Genomic DNA, 7033 nt, shown 5'->3' with positions numbered 1-7033 from the left:
ATGATATTGTTTCTAGCTAATATATGACATCGATAGAAAGAAAATCTGGGTTTGGAAATTGTATTACAATAAGATTACATTTTTTTAGTAAGTGGAGTTGACTTACAGTGTTGAACCAATTTCTGCTATATAGCAAAGTGACCCAGCCATACATATACATACATTCTTTTCCTCATATTATCTTCCATCATGTTCTGCCACAAGAGACTGGGTGTAGTTCCCTGTGCTACACAGTAGGACCTCATCACTTGCCCCTTAGAAATATAAGAGTTTGCTTCTACTAACCCCAAACTCCTAGTCCATCCCACTCCCCCTCCCCCTTGGCAACCACAAGTCTGTTCTCCAAGTCTCTGAGTCCGTTTCACTTTTGTTGATACGTTCATTTGTGCTATATTTTAGATGGCATGTATAAGTGATATCATTTTAAAAATTGTGATTTTTAAGAAAGCAATTGTGTATTTTGCTTTCTGTTTAAGAGAAGTACCAGAAAACTGTCTTTATGTGTCCTTGGTCCTGATTGTTGTACAAATTCAACAAGGAAAAGACATAAACATTTTCCACAGTGCTTAGTACATAATTACTCCATACATGTGAGCTACTATTACCATCACGGTGAATTTTAACTTGAACTGATATTTTAACAAACAATTCTGCTTTAATTCTCTGTTATGCTTTATTTCAGATACTTAAAATATTACACACACATAGAAAACCTATATTCCCACAACTCAGAATCATCAACTCTTACTTTTGTCATATTTATTTCCAGCATTTTCTAGCACATAAAATATCACAGAGAAAATCAGTGTCCTTTCTATCACTCCCTGACCCAAAACCCAACCCAGAGGCAACTACTATTATGAGCTTGGCATGTATCATTCCAGCTCCGTTCAATGCATATCGAATATTATGCATGTAATAAATATTTAAATATTAATATCATTACATGGCTATATATTCAGAGTTTAAATTTTTCTATTGGGGGGGATTTAAACAGGGATCCGATACTAGCAGAAAAACCCAGCTATCAAAAGGTGGGAAATGTCTGACAACCTGGGCTAGAGCAGTTTGTATCAAGCACCAATATTCATACTTTGGTCACTAGATTGTAGGAGAATATTTAGCTCCTGTTAATCCATTGGATGTTTTCTTCTGGACCCCAAAGGTTGACCAGCCACTGAGGGATGGGGCTGGTGGTGTGGCAGAGATCCAGAAAAGAGAGGTCTGAGAGGAAGAAACACATGACTGCATGCAGATGGGAGTCAGGGTACGACAAGATAATGATGAACAGGTTGCCTATAATGTCATCAAGTAGAACACCAAGATAACCAAAAAGAGTATTACTTCCAGATGAGGCCAATTAGAAAAACCCAGGAGAACAAAGTAGCCTCGAGAAGTTGCACCGATTTTTTCCCATTGTCACTCATTTCTTATTATCTGGGGAGAGAGTCCCAGAAAAACACTGATTGCTTCAATATAATACGATGTGAAAGTGACTACTAATTATTTTGATGACTACTTTTTTAATTCTAACAAAATTTTAAATATGAGTAGTTCATATTCATAGTATACAGGCATCACATATTTGGCCCCAGGAGTACATCTCACTTGAATTAATATCTCATTGTGCATACAGTCTAGGATAGCAGTGATCTATAATATAGGCTATTCATCATATTTCGCTGTTGATTTACTTTTACTTTTGTCTTATATTACCTTTTACATTTATTTATTTTGCTTCCTAAGTGTTCCATAATTAACAAAAATAGAGGCAGACAGGTCCATTGCAATTCCTCAGAGACAGAATCAAACTATGTCCTGACCCTCTTGTTAGAAGAAAATATGTCTCAGGAGAAGGGAGGCACGATAAAGATTCAGAACAAGGAGAAGAAAGGAAGTGAAACATATTCATATTCCTTCTTTTCAGGATGAGAAACGTTCAAATATAGTATCATGTAATCAGCACAAGCCTACACGCTTGTGTGTGTGGAGAGAGGGCATTGCTGGGAAGGACATAATGCTCTCTCCGGAGACACAATCTTCCTGGCATCAGACACGGTCCTGACGACAATAAAAGCTTCTCAGTGCATAGCCTTAGAAGTGAGGGCTGGGGAGCTTTACATCCTCTGAACGTGGGGAGGTTAGAAGGACAGCATGCAGACAAAATCAGGGAGTGGCTCCTCAAAAGCAAATACCATCTACTTTTTTTCTTCAAAAATGATGATTGAAGGTATGTGATATAACTGAGGTCTTAAGAGTGCTGTGGAAGATGGTGGATGAAAGCTTGAAAACGAATAGCCAGCATTCGAAGCATTATTCAGTTCTGGACATTGTTTTAATCAGTTAGTTTCTCCCCTCTCTGAAGACCATAAAAATTTCCTCAGTTTGCCAGTATCCCTGTCATAAAGGATAAGTTGTGACTTATGCTGTAAGTTGTTTTAAATTAATTATTTCACAAGAATTAGATACAGCTCTTGTTGTTGGGTAATTGGAAATGCCTGTATCACCCTGTACATGTTACACACATCGAGTGCTAAAATAGTTTCTGCGAGCTTATGTTAAGGCATCACTCAGCTAGATATTAGGTCCTCGATGAAATAACTACGGATAAATGGTGGAAAGCAATGGGAAATCATCTCTGCCATATTCAATGGCCAGTTTATTTAAATTGTACCTATGATTCAAGCATTTTAGAAATGACCATTTCAGAATAATGGAGACTAATATTTACTGAGTTTTTCTTATATTCCAGGCACTGCACTAAGCGTTTCAGGTAAAATATCTAGTAATGTATCACATGATTTCCTCTGGCTGATAGGAACTAAAGAAACATTTCATCATGACAATAGAGACTAATAAGGGACTGAGTCAGTTAAGCAACAGTTCTAGTTATGTGGAGCTGGCTCCAAATGAATCACTTCTGCTGGGTTATTTCCAAAGCAGAGCTGTAGACAAGGTACATGTCTTGGATCTTGGGCTGGGGAAGCTGGCACATGAAGAAAGCCACGAGCTATTGAAATGATCTTGTCTCTCTCCTCTATTTACTTTTTCATACATCCACCTATCACTGAAACTCCATCTCAAGATTTAAACCTGCAGAATCTTGTCAATGTTCAACAGCCACTTGATCTTTCATCACATTGAGTAGGAATCTACACAGTGTATCATTAGCATGAAACTCCTATATCTTTAGATTAGAATCATGGTGCATTATTTGGTTGATGGCTGATTCTTAATATAGGTTATTTTTATAGACTGGCAATATTAGAGAATATTGCACACAGTGTCTAATGAGTTCATTAACATGACATTTCTAAAGGGCAAGAGTTTCTGATGGTGATAAAGTGCATGTTAATTTCTTATTTTGTCTTTTGGTATCTTTCTTTCTTTTTAGGGCTGCACCTACAGCATATGGAAGTTCCCAGGCCAGGGGTCAAATCGGAGCTGCAGCTGTCAACCTCCGTGACAGCCACCGCAAGGCAGGATTCAAGCCACATCTGCAACCTACACCACAGCTCACAGCAACGCTGGATCCTTGAGCCACTGAGCGAGGCCAGGGATCAACTCCATGTCCTCATGGATATTAGTTGGGTTTGTTTCCTCGGTGCCACAATGGAAGTCCAGGCACTCCTTAATTTCTTAGTTTGAATTCACAGTTGCCTCTACAATGTTGGCACATTAAAACCAAAGCAATTCAGCAAGAAAGAGGAAGGGCTTCATCATTCTTCCTTCACACCAACATGACAAATCAGAAACTTTAGCTCGAGAAAATATGTACCAGGTGAGAGACAGAGAATATTCATGCCCAACTGTACTGCCTGAGATGCTCCTTCCTGCAGACCCCTGACACCTGCCTTGAGCCTCTCGCACCCTTTCTGTAGGCAATGATTAAAATTAACCATTCTTGGTGTGTACATAAAGCTGACCTCTACTACACGGATCTTAGGTCAACAGACAAAGGTCAAGATGGAGAGTAAATCCAGAAAACAACAGGAAGAGTACTGAAAAAAATCAGATTTTACCTGGTGTAGAATTATTCCAAGTGACAGGGAGGGAGAAGAGAACTGAACAATTTGCTTGCATTCTCACCCCCAGGGAGACCCATATATTTATTTCTATATGATTTAATAATTATTTCTAGACAGAGTATCCGTCTTTGCCTTTTTAAATGTTTAGAAGCACTCAGAGATCTTCACTATCTTGGATGCCTTAGATTTTCAGCTGTCTCTGAAGTTTACCAGGTTTTAAAAAGTACTTACCACAGGAAGTCTTTTTAATTCACCCTGTGGGTCTAAGACTATCACATGACTAAGAGCAGGCATCAGCCTTTGTGCACTCAGCCCGCACTGTGGGCCATCCACCAGTAGGTGTCTCTCATTCCCACAGCCCCTGACTCCAACGCACAACACGGACTTCTGCTGTCTACAGTCTAAACAGGAGCAAGATATTTAGGAAAAGAAATCTTTGCGATGTCACCAGTTGCGAAAGAGTCACGCATTCTCCTTTTGTGGTTGGGATTTCCCCCTCAGGCCTGCCATCAGAGTCACTGAGGAAACTGCAATTTGTTTCAGATACACAAAGACAGAATGAGTAAGATACACATCTTTACACTTAAGCAACAGAACAGATGACAACTCCACATCCAGAATTTTCTATGCAACTGCATAGGCTATATTAAGAAGTCAGGACAGCAAGAAAATATTTTGGGGAATTCCCGTCGTGACTCAGCAGTTAACAAACCCAACTAGGATCCATGAGGATGCAGGTTCAATCCCTGGCCTCTCTCAAACAGTTAAGGATCCAGCATTGCCAACAGCTGTGGTATAGGTCGTGGATGCAGCTTGGATCTGGTGCTGCAAGGGTATGGCTATGGCTATGGTGCAGGCCAAAGCTACAACTCCAATTGGACCCCTAGCATGGGAAACTCCATATGTTGTGGGTGTGGCCATGAAAAGCAAAAGAAAAAAAAAAGAAAAGAAAGAAAGAAAATATTTTGGATTAAAAAAAAAAAAAGATAAACGATTGTCTCTGTTTTCTTTGCCACAACCTTAACTGAATTGTGGTGCCACATGGAAAGAAGAAATATTAAATTGTATTCATTAATAGCAAAAAAGGGAAATGTTTCTAAATGCTTTAATATAAGTGTAAATGCATTATAATAGAATACCTGATGTGTGAGCACATTTTTCAGCAGTCATAGATGCTAAGGATCCCCGTAATCATATAATGTTTGTTATTTCATATTTAACAGAATTCTGAACCAGTCCGTTTATTTCTGTTTTTTCTTCCTTCTTTGTTGAATCCAAGACCTACAACAGCAACTGAAAAATACTTTGAAAATATGCTGAGCTCAATAAATACTTGTGAATAAATGAGTAAAGAAAGCAAGTCAGTGGCTAAAGAAAAGGAAAGAAATAGGTAGGTATGGGAGGACCTTTATTTGGTAGTATTTGACAACTGGTAAAATGAAGGGATGAGAGAATTTTACTAAACTTTTTTCCATTTCATGCCTGCTGACTAGATTATTTATAACAAATCAACTAGGAGAGTGAACATGGAATAGGATTTGGTTTCAAGATGAGGGTAACTTCCAAACTTTGAATTTTAGAATAGCAGAAATCTATCTCTCTGACTCACGAGAGCTTGTTAAGAGTAAGAGAAAGATTCAGATTTCTATGTGAAAGACTCTTGATGATGACCTTGCCTTCTTTTTTTCAGGCATGACCTTCAATTGTTCCTTGTGGCAGGACAACAGCATGTCTGTCAAACGCTTTGCCTTTGCCAGATTCTCTGAGGTCACTGAACAGTGTTTCCTTTTGTTTACCCTCATCCTGCTCATGTTCTTAGCATCACTGACGGGCAATGCTCTCATAGCCACTGCCATCTGGACCAACCCGGTCCTCCACACCCCCATGTACTTCTTCCTGGCCAACCTGTCTCTCTTGGAGATTGGCTACACGTGCTCTGTCATACCCAAGATGCTGCAGAGCCTTGTGAGCGAGGCCCGAGGAATCTCTCGGGAGGGGTGTGCCACACAGATGTTTTTCTTCACATTATTTGCTATCAGTGAGTGCTGTCTTTTGGCCGCCATGGCTTTTGACCGCTATATGGCCATATGCTCCCCACTTCACTATGCAACACGAATGAGTCGTGGAGTGTGTGTCCATCTGGCAATGGTTTCTTGGGGAGTGGGATGCATGGTAGCTTGGGCCAGACCAACTATATTTTCTCCCTGGACTTCTGTGGCCCCTGTGAAATAGACCACTTCTTCTGTGACCTCCCCCCTATCCTGGCACTTGCCTGTGGGGATACCTCCCATAATGAGGCTGCAGTCTTTGCTGTGGCCACCCTTTGCATTTCCAGCCCATTTTTACTCATCATTGCTTCTTATGGCAGAATTCTAGCTGCCGTGCTCAGCATGCCCTCACCTGAGGGTCGCCGAAAAGCTCTTTCCACCTGTTCTTCCCACTTACTTGTAGTAACACTCTTCTATGGCTCAGCATCTGTCACCTACTTGAGACCCAAGGCTAGCCATTCACCAGGAATAGATAAACTCCTAGCCCTCTTCTATACCGTGGTGACATCCATGCTCAACCCCATCATCTATAGTTTACGGAACAAGGAAGTCAAGGCAGCTCTTAGGTGAACTCTAGGCAAGAAAAAAGTATTGGCTCATAGGTAGATACCAGAGGACCACAAAAATTGCTCTTTGAAAAAGATGTAGAGTCAGCCTAAGAGGAATGAGAGAGAGAGAGAGAGAGAGAGAGAGAGAGAGAGAGAAAGAAAGAAAGAAAGAGAGAAAGAGAGAAAGAGAGAGGGAGAGAGGGAGGGAGGGAGGAAGGAAGGAAGAAAGGAAGGAAGGAAGGATGGAAGGAAGGAAGGGGAAAGAGGGAGGGAGGAAGGAAAGAAGGACAGAAGGAATGAAGGAAGGAAGGAGGGAAAGAAGAAAGAAAGGAAGAACTGTACTTGTCAATCTCTTTTGTAAGAACCTTCTTGAATAACAGTGATTGTTATTTTGGAGATACCTCTGTAC

General features: G+C 40.4%; 1 pseudogene; it reads left to right on the top strand.

Annotated features, from left to right (window-relative positions):
* The first annotated feature begins 5002 nt into the window (after positions 1-5002).
* LOC110257989 lies at positions 5003-6682 on the top strand (annotated as a pseudogene).
* Positions 6683-7033: the final 351 nt, after the last annotated feature.

Source organism: Sus scrofa, unplaced genomic scaffold, assembly GCF_000003025.6.
Source record: "Sus scrofa isolate TJ Tabasco breed Duroc unplaced genomic scaffold, Sscrofa11.1 Contig1045, whole genome shotgun sequence".
Classification (NCBI taxonomy): Eukaryota; Metazoa; Chordata; class Mammalia; order Artiodactyla; family Suidae; genus Sus; species Sus scrofa.
Note: the sequence above shows the minus strand (reverse complement) of the source record. Positions and strands in the feature narration are given on the sequence as shown.